This window comes from Lissotriton vulgaris, chromosome 1_1, assembly GCF_964263255.1.
Source record: "Lissotriton vulgaris chromosome 1_1, aLisVul1.2, whole genome shotgun sequence".
Classification (NCBI taxonomy): Eukaryota; Metazoa; Chordata; class Amphibia; order Caudata; family Salamandridae; genus Lissotriton; species Lissotriton vulgaris.
In genome coordinates, this window is record NC_141685.1 from 159,485,193 (window position 1) to 159,503,169 (window position 17,977).

Here is a 17,977-nt window from a genome sequence, read left to right on the forward strand (position 1 = left end):
CTGTTCCTCTCTTGCTCCACTCACACAAACAAACACTCAGAGGCCTGTGTCTGCAGTGCTGGGGCACAAAGTAACAATTATCAGTCGCAGGCTAAGGAGCTAGGTGGAACTGAGTCAAGTTTCTAGATATTAGTGGAGGGACCCCTTCAAACTGTGGCTACCCCGACTTGTGCCGTGCTGATAAAGCAATAGTGAATTTTAGTAATTTATGATGAATTGAAATGAGAGAAAGAGAAGACGAGAGCGAGGTGCAAGATATATTAAAGAAAATGAAAAAAAGAGATGCAAGACTTTACCCTGTTCTGTGTACAAGCACTTTACGTAAACAAGTTGTGCTGTGCGTTGTGAACAGGCTGTCACCCCCCTTGGTATGTAAATGAGCTTCTGTGACCAGACACCCCAGGCTCCCATCTCTTCTAGTGCGGATGATAATGTGAGCACTGTAAGGTAATCACAAACTAGGGCTATATTGAGAAACAATTGGCTTCCAGGTCACACAGCTGTGGATATGTAGTTCTTTATTCGTTTTTTTTTATTTACTTTAATTTGCAGCAATTCTCCAGGTTACTTTTTCTCAGTATATCACTTTATATTGCTTGTTGCGCTCCATCAGTTAAACGTGAGGTTTGATGTAGGATTTGTTGTTTTCTGTCCCTAGACCATGTCCTAATCCCTTTGTCCTTGATTTGTCGGCATGGGTTTTGTCCACACACTGGTCTAAGACGGGCCTTCTCAAGGTAGAAGGCGCTGTAATAGGAATAATAAATCAGACATATATGAAATTGTATGTAAACAAATATGTGCCTTTCAGTTATCAGGCACCACCAGACTCACATCTACACATGTAATTGAGCACCAGACTAAAGTGACTCCTCACTGTATAAATATGTGCCATCAGTAATCGGGCTGATGGTTCCGCTGATGCGCCCAGCAAATTAAGTTTCTGGGACTGTACGCATTGGCCTAAATTTTAATTGCTGAAGTTTCACACAGTTTTGCTGATGCGCACAGCTTATAAGGTTTGTGGATATTGTGCACTGTACGCAGATCACTGAAGTTCACCCTTAAGTAGTAACTTAACCGGTCAAAACATAGTACATACATAATGCAAAATGTCACTGCCCCTCTTTTTTGATATCTCCAGGAGTTCCTCCTCTCTCAAGAAAGAAGGTTTTCACAGATTATGCTCGTGTCTCTTCCTTAAGTGCAGAGAGGAAAGCCTCGTGGTTAATGCATTGTTTGGGCTCTGAGGGACAAGAATTCTTTGAACACCTTCCTGAACTCTCTGATAGTGACTCTGACACTCCTAATGAATACGAGATATGCATCAAAAAGTTGGACTTGCACTACCTCCCCAAAGTAAGTACTATCCTTGAATGATATTACTTCAGGAGAAGAATGCAAAGGCAGGATGAGTCGGTTGAACAGTACATAACTACTTTGCGCAAATTGGCTTCCACGTGCAATGTTGGTACAGCTTTAGAGGAGCGCTCAAGGGATCAGTTCATGTTGGGATGCGCCTCAACAAAACGAGAAACGCCCTGTGGCAAAAAGACACGCCCTCGCTTCTAGAATTGCTGACCATGGCCAAAAGTCATGAGCATTCAAAACCGTGTGTTGATATTATGCGTAAAGACAGTTCAGGTGACATTAATGTCAAAGTGCTGGTGGATAGATTTGTTAAACCCAAATCAAGCACCACTTCAAAGCCCTTTAACACAAAATATTGTCAGAGAAAGTGCTTCAGGTGTGGCAACTCTGGCCATATGGCCAACTTTAACCCGTTGTGTGCGTCGGACGCCCCCAGGCCATCCAACGTCACAGTGAGCATGTGCGGAGGATGGCCGGAAGCCGTCCCAACCGCGCCCGCTCATTAAAATGCCCGCACAGTGGCAAAATTTGCGCCCCAGTCACAGGTTAAAGACTGGCCAAGCTGGAAGGCCATGTGCAAAACTTGTGAGAGAAAAGGTCACGTCTCAAAGAGCTGCAGAATCGGCAAGAAGCATAAAAAAGTCAGGGAAGTTGATCTTTATGAAGATTTGGAAGGAATCAATATTCTCCCAGTCACAGGGAATGCTAGTGATGACCCTCGGGAGCTAGTTTTGATCAATGATGCTCCGGTGAGCATGCTCTTCGACTCTGGGGCCAAGATACCGCTAGTCCCCAAAACATTTTATGAGCGTAATCTGCTGGGCAAAGTCACCCTGTTGAAGACAGACATTAGACCAATAGGTTAAGGTGTGGTGACTATTGAGTTGCTGGGTTATTTCTGGGGCACGATTGACTTCAAAGGTAGAGTTATCCCTGGTAAAATCTATGTCTTGATGAAAGGGGACCAGCTCATAAGTTGGTTCCATCAACGTGAGCTACATATCTGCCTTGATCCCAATGAGATCTGTCTGCCTAAAATAATTACCACCAGTTAGGGTTGTTAGTAATGCTAATCGAGACTGGATCAAGGAATTCCCTGAGGTCTTTGCTGGTGAACAGGGTTTGTCTCAAAAACTAATACATTGGATAAAGGTCAAATCTAACGCTATTCCAAAAACAGTTAAGGTCAGGAATGCACCACTGTAAGTAAGGGAGAGCACGAAAGTTGAATTAGACAATCTCTTATCCAAGTGCATCATTCACACTGACCCCAACACCACCCTCAGAGGAACCCTCATCTACAGACCCCCCGGACCCCGACCGCAGTTCAGCAACTCTATCGCCGACCTCGTCAGCACCAACGCCTTCACCTCAACGGACTACATACTCCTCGGGGACCTGAACATCCACCTCGAGAACAACAACGCCAACTCCACCACCCTGATCGCCAACCTCGGCCTCAGACAACTCGTCACTGCACCCACCCACGCCGCCGGACACACACTGGACCCCATCTTCCCCGCAAGCCCCCACGTCTCCTCCGACCATACCACGGAACTCCACTGGACCGACCACCACTGCTTCCACCTCACCTTCAGGAAGCCCACCACGCACCACCGCACCCAACAGATGCCCCGACTTTGCTGGAGCAGAATCACTGAAGGCCAGCTAACTACCACGCTCTCCCAGAAACCACCAGCCGACACCACCGACCCCTACACTGCCGCACACAACCTCAGACGATGGATCGACGACTGCGCCAACACCCATGCCCCGGTCAAGAAACCCTCCAACAGCCGCACCAACAAGAAAGCCATCTGGTTCACCGAAGAACTCTAGACCTCCAAACGAGCATGCCGGAAACTGGAGAAGAAATGGCTCAGCGAGGGAACACCGGACAGCTATGCAGCTCACAAGAACGCCACATGCAGATACCATAACCTCATCAGATCCGCCAAAAGATCCTCATCCAAAGAGCGCCTTGACAACAATGCACACAACAGCAAAGAGTTCTTCAACATTGTGAAGGAACTCTCCAACCCCAGCTCCAACACCAACGACATTCCTCCCTTGCAAGACCTGCGGCACTTGCTGGCCACCTTCTTTCATCGCAAGATCGCCGACAATTACAACCGCTTCAACATCACGACCCCGACAGCAGATCCCTCCCCCACTGCATCCACCACCTGCACCAGCCACCTGATCTCCTGGACCAACATCAGCGACGACGACACACGCAGGATCATGAACTCCACCCTCTCTGGATCTCGGTCAGACCCATGCCCGCAGCACATCCTCAATAAAGCCGGCACAGCCATCGCACCCCAACTCCGGAAAGACATCTCCTTCGAGACAGCAACCTTCCCGGAAAGCTGGAAGCATGGCGAGATCAAGCCCTGCTCAAGAAGCTGAAGGCAACCCCAGGGACCTCAAGAACTTCCGGCCAATCTCCCTGCTCCCATTCCCGGCAAAAGTCATCGAGAAAGCCGTCAACAAGCAACTGACCCTCTACCTTGAAGAGAACAACATCTTGGACCCATCCCAGTCTGGTTTCCGAAGCAGCTACAGCACCGAGACCGCTCTCATCTCCGCCACCGATTACATCACAACCATACTGGACAACGGAAAAACAGCTGCTCCATCCTCCTGGACCTATCAGCCACTTTCGACACAGTCTGCCACCACACACTCCGAACACGCTTCCACAAAGCCAGGATCCAAGAGAAGGCCCTGGACTGGACCACATCATTCCTCTCTGGCAGAACACAGAGCGTCCGCCTCTTGCCCTTGTGCTCCGAAGCCACCAACATCATCTGCAGCGTACCCCAGGGATCATCCCTCAGCCTGACGCTGTTCAACACCTACATGGCTCCTCTAGCCCATGTCGCCCGACAACACGACCTCAAAATCATCTCCTACGCCGACGACACCCAGCTGATCCTCTCCCTCACCAAGGACACTCGGACCGCCAAAACCAACCTCCATGAAGGAATGAAGGCTGTCGCAGAATGGATAGGAACAGCCGACTTAAGTTGAACTCAGACAAGACTGAGGTCCTCATCCTCGGTTCCAACCCCTCAGCATGGGATGACACCTGGTGGCCAACCACACTGGAAGCAGCACCTACACCCACAGATCACGCAAGCAACATAGGAATCATCCTCGACTCCACCCTCTCCATGACCAAGCAGGTCAACTCCGTCTCCTCCTCCTGCTTCAACACCCTCCGCATGCTCCGCAGGATCTACAAGTGGATCCCCACCGAAACGAGAAGAACGGTCACCCAGGCCCTCGTCAGTAGCAGGCTGGACTACGGCAACGTACTCTATGCAGGAATTCCAGCAAAACTCCTAAAGCGGCTACAACGTATCCAGAATGCCTCGGCACATCTAATCCTGGACGTCCCCCGCCACAGCCACATCACCCCCCACCTGAGACACCTGCACTGGCTCCCCATCAACAAGAGGATCACCTTCAAGCTCTTCACCCACGCACACAAGGCCAAAGCACCTGGAAACCCTCACGGGTGAGTAGTGTGCTTTACAAATGGATTGGTTGATTGATTCATTCATTGATTCATTGATTGATTTAGTGATTCAAGAAATTGAAGCAACAAAGTGGGTCTCTCCTGTTTTTATGGCCCACAAAGCCAATGGGGAGGCTAGGCTCTGTGTCAGCTTGAGGGAGCTCAACAAAGCAGTTATTGTAGATTATTACCCTTTACCCAACATAACTAAAATTCTGTGTTCTCTTGAGGGGGCAAGGCATTTTTCTCCTTGGACTTGACCTCCAGCTAGCACAAGGCCAGCCTTTACTCTTCTTCAGAACATTCAGAATATTCACTCCTCTTCCCAGTACCTTACCTCCTGTGTAACATCCTTTGGTACCTTTAGATTTCTAAGAATGCCTTTCGGACTGATTTCTGCATCATTTTTTCAGAGGGCGACAAAGGTCATTCTTGGAGGCCTTCTGGGTGTCATGGTATGCCCAGATGATGTGCTCATCTTTGGTGTCGATTTTGAGGAGCATAATGGGAGGCTGAGATCAGTATTGAAGAAGTTACGTGATGCTGACCTCACCCTTAGGGCTGAGAAGTGCAAATTTGATGTCAAAGAAATAGAGTACTTAGGGCATTTTGTGTCCGCTGCAGGCATCAAACCCAAAGACTCATTGGTAAACACCCTTTGTAATTTGCACACCCCTTTGAACAAAGAAGAGTTTGTAAAGTTTCTGGGAATAGCTGAATTTTATCACAAGTTCGGAAAAGTTCTTGTTTGAGGTCTCTCCTCCAGAAGGGATGCATATTTGTTTGGTCCAAGAGCTGTGAGGAAGAATTTGAGTGCATTAAGAAACATCTGAATGCTTAACTTTTCTAGGAAGTTTTGACCTCACAAAGGTATCTTATCTCATGACTGATGTCAGCTTGAAGGGGTTAGGAGCAGTTCTTTTGCAGAACGTTGATGTGGAGGTTAAAACGATTCTTTTTGTCTCTACGCCCTTGAGAAGTTCTGGGTGTTTTCTGGGTGGTGCGCAAGCAGAGAAATGTTTTGTGGGGGAAAAGGTTCAGAATTCTTACTGACCACAAACCTCTTAGGGATACGGAAGTGGGTTGTGGCTCTACAGTTCTGGCAGACTGTCTGTCAAAACTCGGGTGAGGAATGTGAAACGACAGATGATGTTGAGTAGTTTGGAGGTGAAGAACTGGAGGAAGAAATTAATGTGTGTGTGATTAGTGAAGGGTTGATTTCCAAGAGAGAGTGGAGGAAACATCACCGATTTAGACTTGCGGAAAGTCCTAACCATGGTTACAGGTGGTTGGTGTGAGAAGAAGGACTGTGAAGAGGTCCTCGAAGGCTTTTGGCGAGTTAGGGAAGATCTGACGGTGGAGGATGGTCTCCTCATGCGCGGTAGTGAGTTGGTTGCACCCCTTGCAGCAAGGGATAAGCCAGTAAAGACTGCTCACACCTCGCACATGGGCATTGCCATGACAAAGGAAAGGATCAAGTAAGCATATTGGTGGCCTGCCATGGATGTACATGTAGAGAGGTTGGTGCGTGAATGTGCTGAATGTGCGTGTTGTGACACGATATTGAAGTGCAGGACGCAACCCATATTTATTAGGGAACAGGCTACTGGTCCATGTTGGACATTTCTATAGATATTTTGGGCCCTGTGAAGTTGAAGACTCAGGATCTCTATTTGATCGTGTGTATTGATATGTTTTCCCATTGGCCTGATATCAAGGTGGTTCATTCCGTTGAGTCTGGTGAAGTGATTGAGTTTCTAGAAGAGTTATTTGAATAAGAGGGTTTCCAGTTAACAATCTTGTTAGACAATTGTGTTCAGTTCACGTCCTTAGTCATGGAAGAGTTTCGGAGTTCCAGGGGGATCAAGCATAAGAAGGCATCCCTGTACCATCCACAAAGCAATGGTGTGGTGGAAAGGTTTGTCAAGTTTGTTAGAGACTCTGCAACATGGTACCAGGTCTAACAGTGGACAGTAGTGAGGACTGGAAAGAGAGAAAGAGGTGATGAAAAAAAGAAAGATCTGGTATGATAAAAGTAGGGCTGTGAAGAGAACAGTGGTCGACGTGGGAGACTGGGTCAAGATCAAGTCTCCCATATCCAAATTCGGTTTTCCGTTTAAGGTTATCATGGTTTTCAAAATGCAATAAAGACCAGTGACCATAGAATTTGGAATCTAAGTTGAGTGGTGAAGTGCCAGGCTAGTGCTAGTTTTGATACTAGCACCGCAACTGGTGGGCCTAATTCGGGTTCTGAGGTGGGAGAGCCTGTTGCACGAGAAAGGGGCTCTGGGCCACTTCGCTTGAAACGTATTCCCCGACGTTTGCACAATTGCGTTTCTTAAAGTGAGCTCTTTCCCATTTCCCATGCACCCCAGTTATCTCTTTGCCTATAAATAAAATTGGCGAAAGGGAGGAACCCTGAGGAACGCCACAGTTCAGGTCTACCATTCTAGATTTGAAGAGTGATAGCCACACTGACTGTTTACGGGCTTCCAGAAATGAGCTGAACCAGGCAAGGCCAGAGCCCCCGAGACCTGCTGCGGCAACGCGCTCCAACACGATTTTGTGGTTGACGGTGTCAAATGCCGCAGACAGGTCAAGGAGGATCAGAGTCTGAGTATGGCCCATGTCGACCTGTCCCTTCAGGTCGTCCAGTACTGATAGAATCACTGCTTCAGTGGAGTGTGCGGGATGAAAACCTGCCTGATGGTTGTCCAAGAATGTAGGGGTTTCCAGAAAAGAGATTAGGCAAGTAGCCACATGGGTCTCCAGCACTTTCGCAGGGAAAGAGAGGAGAGAGATGGGTCTGTAGTTCTCCAATTTATTGGGGTCTATGCCTTCCTTTTTAACTAAAGTGCAACGACCAATGCCAAGGTACAGTGAATGGTTCAATAATTTAAGAAAGATATTGGGGAAGGACCGATAGATTGCTTAGGAGACATAGATGGGGCAATCCTCCTTGGGTGAGCCTGAATTGATCTTAGCTATAAGGTCCAGGAAACATTTCTTGTCCATTAAGGGAAGGGGTTTAAAACACAAGGATTGGAAGTCGCCCTATTGTTTCGGCGGTCACAGTTAGTGGGAGCAATGGAATTTTGAATTTTCTTTATTTTGTCGAAGAAAAAGGAGTTCAGGTCATCGCAAAGTACCCGACTAGGCACAAAAGATGGCATGACACGACTGGGGTTAGAGAGTTCTTTCACTATCTTGAAGATTTCTTTCGAGCCATTGTCTGAGTCGAGTACCCTCTTCATAAAGAAAGCTCTCTTGGCCTCCAGTATAGCTGCCTTATACTGATGTAGAATGGTGGTGTAATCAAGTTTATCTTGTGCTTGGTAGGTTTTCCTCCACTTCCGCTCGGCTTGGCGTACTTGGAGTTTAATGTTTTTTTAGATCTTTGCGAAACCATTTGACCTTTTCAAGCTAGCTAGGGCGGTAGGTTTTGGTCTGTAGAGGTGCATGGAGATCGAAGGCCTTCCTTTGCCAATCGGTAATCTCACTCTCCCAGTTATCAGAATTGGCTTCTGGTACCGGCTGCTCCCTAGACAGAGTTTCTACTAGTTTATCCAGCACAACCCGATTCCAGTTTCTAAAAGTGCTTTTTGTGTGTGAGGGATTAGAGTTTAGTGGGGGGCAGGCAGATTAAAACTGATGATATAGTGATCAGACCAAGCGCAGGGTAGTACTGCCAGGTTAGTCAAGTTAACATTGATTAACCTCACTTGATCAAGGGTGTGGCCCCTACTGTGCATAGGGGTATCAATGTGTTGAGTAAGGTTTAGACTGGCAAGGGGCTCAGAGAGCTCTCTGGAAGATTTTCCATCGTCAGTCTCATTGGCCCAGTAGTTCAGGTCACCTATAATCATTACTTTGTCATAGTCAGTGATCAAAGATGCAATGTGATTAGCAAGGGTCAGGCATTGTTGCGGGGGGTCTGTATAATATCAGAAAACTAAGCGTGCTACTGTATACAGTAAATTTAATTACAAGAGAATCTACTGATGGAATTACCAGGTGAGACAGGGAAGAGGCGGGAAGTTATTTTTTTATAATTGCAGCCACTCCTCCCCCTCTCTTCCCTAGCGGCCTGTCTGTACGTAGGATATAGTAATTGTTGGGGAGGGCTGCCAGGATGTCAGGTGATGACTCAGTAAGTAGAAGGCAATCCGGTGCATTCGTTCGTTTAAGTGACATATCACACAGCAGAAAATGCATAAATGACTCAGGACCCCTTATGTATGGGGACACGTGTCAGATCCGCCTCCGGGGGCTTTAACCATGATTTAGTAAAGGCCCGCACCTGAAGAGTTCCTAATCTGAACATGAGATATAAAGATATAAATATAATGCAAATAACAAGGACCCCCTGATTAAGTTTGATAGTTTGTGTTTCAGGGACAAAACAAATGTGTATATAAAGTTATAAAACAATATTGAGGGTAGTTGCAAGAAGGAACTCTAACAAGTCTATGGTGACAGAGCGCTATACAAGTCCCTCTTAAGATAAGATAAGATAAGAAGTTATTTAAAAAATACACCTTTCCCAACGGCCCGAAGACGCAAGCAGTCATTGAATGCAGCGCCTGTCATGCAACGTAATCTACCAAAGGGAGTACGGATAGAAGAATTATCTAACCTGAACATATGATAGATATCCTACGAAGAGGTGGCCGAATTGTGTCGGCTCTGTATTTAACTTTGAACCGTTTCTGAAAGGGAGAAATATTGATGACAGCACTCCCGGTTTATCTGAAGCCTTTGAACGTCACCAAATTGAATATTTTACATATCTTCACGACTTTTATAGTCTTTTTATCTGAATCACACGCGATGCAGTTTTCGAAAAATGGACTAAGCCTTGATTAGAGTCCCACACTGTAACGGATTCTTAGATCACCTTTAGTTTCATCCGAACCATACACGAGGCGATTTTCAGAAAGTGAATTAAGTCTCAATCAGAGTCCCATATTACAACGGATTCTCGCATCACTTTTAGTTAGGATTTTTTGCAGCAATTATATCATTGTTTGATGTATCGCTAAAGACAGAAAGACTATAAGCGGCCAGCTATTAATATAGATTGTGGCTCCTGAGGAAGGCGTTTTTTCAGCACGCCGAAACCCGCGTCGAGAGTATTAATTTGCCACTTTTTTCGTCAACTTTTTAACGATTGTGTAAAACCTTAATGACTATGTTTTTTATGTAATAATTTCTTATGTAATGTTGATATATGTTTATAGGTTGTATGGTGTTCCTTTCATATAACATTGATGTATTGTAATATCTGTTTTTTAACTTGAAAAGTTATTAAAAGTGATATATTTTTTTAAATAACTTGTTAGAGTTCCTTCTTGCAACTACCCTCAATATTGTTTTATAACTTTATATATAAAGATATAAAGCCATTTTCTCAGAAGGGAACATCAATATTTCTTTTTAACCAGTTCTAGTGTTGCCTTATTCATCAGTTCCAGATTATTCTATTGCTCTACTCAACTAGTGTATGTTAGAATGTTCTCAGCGTGCTTGAACCAGGGTAAACTATTGTAATCCTGCATCATTGCAGTTCCTGCGGGACCATTCTATATGATGCAAAGGATAGATTTGACCACACTTGCATCCATTATCTTACGGGGTGAGATCCTCCGGTGAACCCCAGCTCAGCTCTTAATACTTTCATTGGGGTTCCAGGACCCAGGTTTAGTACATGTCACAAGAAGATGTTTCCCAGTTTAAGAAGAGCCTGAACTTTTGTACAATCCCACAGTTCAGTACCATAAGGGCAGGCCACCCGTGCATTTGTCTTGAATGCATCAGTGCTAGTTTTATTGGTCCCTTGCTGCTTGAGTTAGCAAAATGTAGAATAGTGGCGTCAAGTTTGTTTCTGCCTTCGCCACATGAGCTTTCAATATAAATGGTCATCCATTCGTATGCCGAGGTAGTCATGTTTTAAATCACTTATTTGGTTTACTATTAATCCTGAATGTCAACAAAAATTTTGATTTAGGAATAATTATCATATATTTTTCTCTTTATTGATTATTAACTTTTGTACCGGCAGCGATTCCGAGACTGTAAAAGGATCCCCGGTACCACCTGGGTAGAATATGTGACCTTTTTTAGCCGAGCCCTAGAAGGATGGATCAAGGGCAGCCAGGTCATCACCTACGAGCAATTGTTCAATCTCATCGTATGGGAACACCTCTCCAATAACTGCTACAGAATAGCTCGAAGCCTTCCAAAAGTTGATGCATGGATTTTTCAGTACGCGCTAATGTTACTGCATCATCTGCAACCACCGGGATTGGGATATTCTCCTTCTCCAATATCGGAACATCAAGACGAAGATTCCAGAGAGAATCAGTTCCATTGATGTGAATGTTGAATAAAGCTGGGGCAAGTACGCAACCCTGCCCAACGCCAATGTGTATTTCAAACTTCTCTGTGCATTCTCCTTTTACACTAAATCTTACTCTGTAATAATTGCCGTGGGCAGATCCTTTCGGTTACTCAAATAGTTGCTTGGGAACCTCCTTCCTCCAGAAGACTCTGAAGGACGGAGCGGCGACAGAATAGAATGCTGTTCTTGGGTCTCTGAAGACCAAGAAGAGCGGGGAGTTTCCAGGGACACAAACTTCATACAGATCATGTACAACCTCCGAGCCTGGTTGATTCTACTTTGGCCTCTTCAGGATCGGGCCTGAGGGATAGAGAGAATATTGTTTTCCTCTGTCCAGGTCTCGAGTCGGGACTGTAAGATTTTCCCAAAGATTTTCCAATGTTGCCTAATTGGGAAATTAGCCGATAGATGGAGGGGTCATCTCTCCCCCCTTTCTTGTGAATCACCACAGCTATAGAAACTTTCATGATTCTGGACCCACACCAAGAGTCATTACGGTGTTAAATAACGCTGTTAAAGACCCTGAAGCACTGAAAGTCTGAACTTGCCATCTCTCCTCTCCTCTGAATCCATGCAATAACTCTTAGTGAAGGTGTGGAGGAGGGAAGCCCATGTCACCGCACAGTAAATTTCAGCCACAGGAACACCACTGACAAGTGCTGATGCAGAGGACTGTGGGGGCATATTAGCAAGGGCGATATCGCCGCTTTAGCTGGCAATATTTTTATCGCCCTATTAGCAAGCTGTCGCTAACAGCAGTTAGCGACAGCTTATAGGCGATAGCTACAGGTTTGGGGCCCGCTTTGCATGTCAGCGATATTTATCTCTAATGACATGCAAAGTGGGCGTACCCAAACTGTTAGCGACTGAAAACAGTCGCTAACACAGCTATCGCCTATTATCAAGGCAGGCGAAGCGATTAAAAAAAATGCGCTAAGCACGATTATCGCTAGAATGCAACGCCTGCTAAAAAGTTGACTTACCTGTATAGTCAATGGGGGAGTGGATTATCACATTAGGCACCCATTGGCGTTAACGCAAGAATATCGCTGGATTTCCAGCGATATTCTTGCATTGACCCGCTATCCCCGGATATTTTATCGCAATGGAGATAAATGTTGCTAACAGCACGTTATCTCTGTGATAATATCCGGCGATAGCAAGCGGTAAAAAATAATGCACTAAGCGCATTTAGCTATAAATATCGTTACTCCTTGATAATATGCCCCTCTGTTTTGGAGGACTGAGCATGGATTCCCTTAGTCAGTTCCTTTGTGATGCACAAGATGATGCAATGAGATAAGGTCCTCTTCTGGGTAGAGGTACCGTTCTTGCAGCCTCTACAGTCCTCACCTAGGGTCAATATCTTACTGATATGATCTCGCCTCCTTTGGGGGTAGAAGGTGGGAAGGGTGACAGATCGCCTCAGAAGGAAAGAGGTCACCACCTTGGGAAGGAGAGGCGATGTAGTTCTGAGGAATAATTCCTCCAGGAAGAAGCATGTGAAGGGCGGCCACATGCTCAGTGCCTGTAACTCACTGATGTGCCGCAACGAAGTGATGCTATAAAGAGAACAAAGGTATACCCAAACTGCTACAGCAGGAACCTGGGGGAACAGCAGATGACAAGTAGCTATCCTTCGTTGTAGATTAAAGATGTGAACATTTCGTTCTATGGTTTGTAAACTGTCTTAGTTAATAATAAGTCTAGAGCGAACCATTGTTGTTTGTTGTATATCATCAAAATAATAGCAATAAAAAACGGTGTACAAGATCAGTGACCAAAGCTGGTATTTGTGGAAGGGCTCAGAATTGTGAAAACAAGTCCATTGACGCATAAGAAAGGGAATAGGTACAAAGATATGTGCCAGGCCCATCAAAAATCTGACTATGATTGGAGATTGTATGAGGCATGCTGAACAGGGCGGCAATGAATCCTTTGTCTACTGCAAAACTCTGCAGGGCCTGCGACAGAGCACAATGGAAACCTCCTGAAAGAAGAGCCTTCGAAGGGTCCAGGTTATGATTAACAGGTCAAACGATGTATGAGTTTTACCTTCCAGAATAGACTGACTAGGTGGAGGGGCAACAAGCTGACAAAATTACATCGACCACCTCCATTGGAAGCTGGAAGGAGCTCTGATGCCCCTTTCAATTTGCAGACATGAAGGGGGAGGCTCTGCATGGTGAGGTGCGGGTCCCGCCCCTCTCCGTCTCCAGACATGAAGGTGGAGGCTCTGGAGAGTGAGGTGCATATCCTGCCCCTCTCGATTTCCAGACTTTCCAATCTGCCTCTCAGAGTGGACCTTGAGAGAGATCTGCAACAGGACAGCGTTGGATTGACTGAATCCCGTCAAAGTGAAGTAGAAAAAGAAGAGATCACATTCTTTGGCCGCATCTATACCGACACAAGATGTTTGGAAGAAAGAGCCAGACCCCCAGTAGGATCATAAGACAACCATGAGCCAGAATAGGTTACCATCACTCCTCCCGTAGGAATGAAGACCACCGTGAACCAAACCAGATTACCCCTCACCCATAGGATCATGAGACCACCATGAGCCAGACCAGATTACCCCCCCCTAACCGTAGGATCATGAGACTACCATAGCATTTGAGCGAGAAGCGACAGCTAAAACGCAGACATTCGCTGTATTTGAAGTCCACAGTGATGGATCGAGGAGATGCGGTCATGGAGTGACTCGCGTGTATTCTCTTCCTCGGCATTCTCTTTTTTGTGTTTTCTTTCCTTTCATTCTTCTACTTCCTGTCTTTTTTTCTTCTTCCCCTCACCCCGCCCGATTGCCCTAAATTCTTTCATTTATCAACCAAGAGGTAAGATGTTGATTAGAGCTTAATTTGAGCCGGTGGTCGCAGGTGGGGCCCATCAGCACTATCCTTTTGGGGGGCGACACTTATTTTTCCTCATCAGACTTTGACACAAAACAAGGGAGTGAAAAACACACAAGGGGGAAGAAAGAGGAAGAGAAAGATGAAATGAAGTGACAGAGGGAGAAAGCAGGGACCTACAGGAGTGAGATAAAGGAGCCAAGAGTGTCTGGGGTGAATTAAAGAGCCATGAGGTGGAATCAAGAGTCAGATAAAGGAGCCAAGAGTGTCTGGGGTGAATTAAAGAGCCATGAGGTGGAATCAAGAGTGAGATAAAGGAGCAGAGAGGGTCTGGGGTGGATTAAAGAGTTCATGAGGTGGAATCAAGAGTGAGATAAAGGAGCCAGGAGTGTCTGGGGTGGATTAAAGAGCCATGAGGTGGAATCAAGAGTGAGATAAAGGAGCCGAGAGTGTCTGGGGTGAATTAAAGAGCCGTGAGGTGGAATCAAGAGTGAGATAAAGGTGCCAGGAGTGTCTGGGGTGGATTAAAGAGCCATGAGGTAGAATCAAGGGTGAGATAAAGGAGCCGAGATTGTCTGGGGTGGATTAAAGAGCCATGAGGTGGAATCAAGAGTGAGATAAAGGAGGCAAGAGTTTCTGGGGTGAATTAAAGAGCCATGAGGTGGAATCAAGAGTGATATAAAGGAGCCGAGAGTGTCTGGGGGTGGATTAAAGAGCCATGAGGTGGAATCAAGAGTAAGATAAAGGAACCATGAGTGGCTGGTGGTGGAATAAAGAGCCGCTTTGCTGAGACTGCTCTGAGAGGACGCTGGGCTGCGAGGCTTTGTGTTTTAATCCGCCACATCGCGCGGAACCCGCTGCGCGGGTCCCGCTTCGCTGGATTGCCAGCTCAACTACCTGGACTCCTGTGTGATTGCTCCTGGGGTTTGCCAAGGGTAAGGCAGGGCTGTGAGCAGAGTGCTAGCACCGGCCAGGGACTACCTGTCCCAGAAGCACCGGCGGCCGGATCAACTGCCCCTGGGCTGCTCTCCCCGCCTGCCCCTCCCCATCTGGTTTAAAAGCTGTGCAGTTCATGCTTCGTTGGGACGCTTTGCTGAGACTGCTCTGAGAGGACGCTGGGCTGCGAGGCTTTGTGTTTTAATCCGCCACTTCCCGCGGAACCCGCTGCGCGGGTCCCGCTTAGCTGGATTGCCAGCTCAACTACCTGGACTCCTGTGTGATTGCTCCTGGGGTTTGCCGAGGGTTATGTAGGGCTGCGAGCAGAGTGCTAGCGCCGGCCAGGGACTACCTGTCCCAGAAGCACCGGCGGCTGGATCAACTGCACCTGGGCTGCTCTCCCCGCCTGCCCCTCCCCATCTGGTTTAAAACCTGTGCAGTTCATGCTTCGTTGGGACGCTTTGCTGAGACTGCTCTGAGAGGACGCTGGGCTGCGAGGCTTTGTGTTTTAATCCGCGTCAGAGTCATGAGGTGGAATAAAGAGTGAGATAAAGGAGCCGAGAGTGTCTGGGGTGAATTAAAGAGCCATGAGGTAGAATCAAGAGTGAGATAAAGGACCTGAGAGTGTCTGGGGGTGGATTAAAGAGCCATGAGGGAGAATCAAGAGTGAGATAAAGGAGCAGAGAGTGGCTGGTGGTGTATTAAAGAGCCATGAAACAAGAGTGAGATAAAGGAGCGACCCTTGACCCTGATCCAGGCAGGTCGCTCCCCACGCTGCACAGATCTACCTGTCTGTGCCCATGTCCCTGCTCCCTGATCTCGCTGCTGCCGCGAGTTCGAGGCCCTCCTCCTCCCGCAGGCTCACACCTGTGCCTCCTCCCTAGTGACCTAGTGATGAGCCGTAAGTATCTGTGTGTTCGCTCTGTTCCTTTTTGCCTGTTATTTGTCTGCTGTTGTATTACTTTTTTGCGGTATCGGTTATCCACTGTTGTATTACTTTTTAGTATTCCGCTGCTGTAGTATTTTGTGCCCACTGTTGTATTCCTTTTCTTTGTATTCTTTGCTTCCGCCCGTTTTTCGCTCTGTAGCCCTCCAGCATTCCAGCCTTCATCTCCCCTTCCAGGCGCCATCCGCTGACACCACCAACTCATTCAAACTGCCAAAAGGACTTCCTTCAAGGAACGCATTGACAGCAACGCACACAACAGCAAAGAGCTCTTCAACATCATGAAGGAACTCTCCAACCCCAGTTCCAACTCCAACGACATCCTGCCATCGCAAGACCTCTGCGACTCTCTAGCCACCTTCTTCCACCACAAGATCGCAGACATTCACAACAGCTTAAACAACCAGAACACCACAGCACCCAACGGCACCTCAGACGCCACGACCCCCACCCACAGCGACCCCCTGCTTGCAACGACGACGACACCATCAAATTCATGAGCATTATCCACTCCGGCTCACCATCTGACCCCTGCCCACACCACATCTTCAACAAAGCAACATCCACCATCGCACCCCATCTCTGCAAGATCATCAACACCTCCTTTGAGACCGCCACCTTCCCGGAGAGCTGGAAGCAACGCAGAGATCAACGCCCTACTCAAGAAACCCGAGGCGAACCCTAAGGACCTCAAGTACTTCCAGCCCATCTCCCTACTCCTGTTCCCGGCGAAAGTCATGGAGAAGATTGTCAACAGGCAACTGACTCTCTTCCTCGAGGAGAACAACATCCTGTACCCATCCCAATCCGGATTCCACAGCAACCACAGCACCGAAACTGCCCTCATCACCGCCACTGATGACATCCGGACCCTGCTGGACAAAGGAGAAACCGCGGCCCTCATCCTCCTGGACCTTTTGGCTGCCTTCGACACCGTCTGCCACCCAACCCTATGCACACACCTCCCCAATGCAGGGATCTGCGACAAAGCCCTGGACTGGACCACCTCCTTCCTCACTGGCAGAACCCAGAGTGTCCGCCTCCCTCCGTTCCGATCTAAAGCCACGAAGATCATCTGCGGCGTACCCCAAGGATCATCCCTCAGCCCGACACTCACTCTTAAACGTGTACATGGCAAAACTCACCCACATAGCACAATCGCACGACCTCAACATCATCTCATATGCCAACGAAACCCAGCTGATCCTCTCCCTCACCAAGGCCCCCACCACAGCCAAAACCAACGTCCATGATGGAATGAAGGTTGTCACCGAATGGATGAAGAACAGCCGCCTGAAACTGAACTCGGACAGGACGAATGCACCCCGTCTGCCTGGGACGACTCCTGATGGCGGCTGCACCGACTCCCACCAACCACGCAAGCAATCTGGCGTCCATCCTGGACTCATCGCTGTCAATGACCCAACAAGTCAATGTTGTATCCTGCTCCTGCTTCAACACCCTCTGCATGCTCCGCAAGATCAACAGTTGGATCCCCACCGGAACCAGAAGTACAGTCACCCAGGCCCTCGTCACCAGCCGGTAAGACTACGGCAACACCCTCTATGTAGGAACTTCGGCCAACCTCCAGAAACAACTACTATGCATAAAGATTGCCTCTGCACGCCTCATCCTCGACATCCCCCATTACAGCAACATCACATCCCACCTGGGAGACCTGCCCTGGCTCCCCGTCAACAAGAGGATCACCTTCAAGCTCCTCACTCATGCTCACAGAGCACTCCACAACACCCGACCAGCATACCTCAATGAACCACTCACCATCTACATCCCGGACCACCAGCTTTGCTCCGTTGACCTCGCCCTCACCACTGTCCCTGTGTGGGTGAAATACACCCTCCATCCTCAGACCCCATCCACTGAATGAAAGACCCCTGTGTGGATGAAATACCCCTCTATCAGACCCCATCCACTGAGTGAGAGACCCC

At 47.5% G+C, this 17,977-nt stretch overlaps 1 pseudogene; it reads right to left on the reverse strand.

Moving 5' to 3' along the window:
* The window catches only part of LOC147737953 (uncharacterized), a 39,890-nt pseudogene that overhangs the window by 296 nt on the left and 21,617 nt on the right, over window positions 1-17,977 (reverse strand).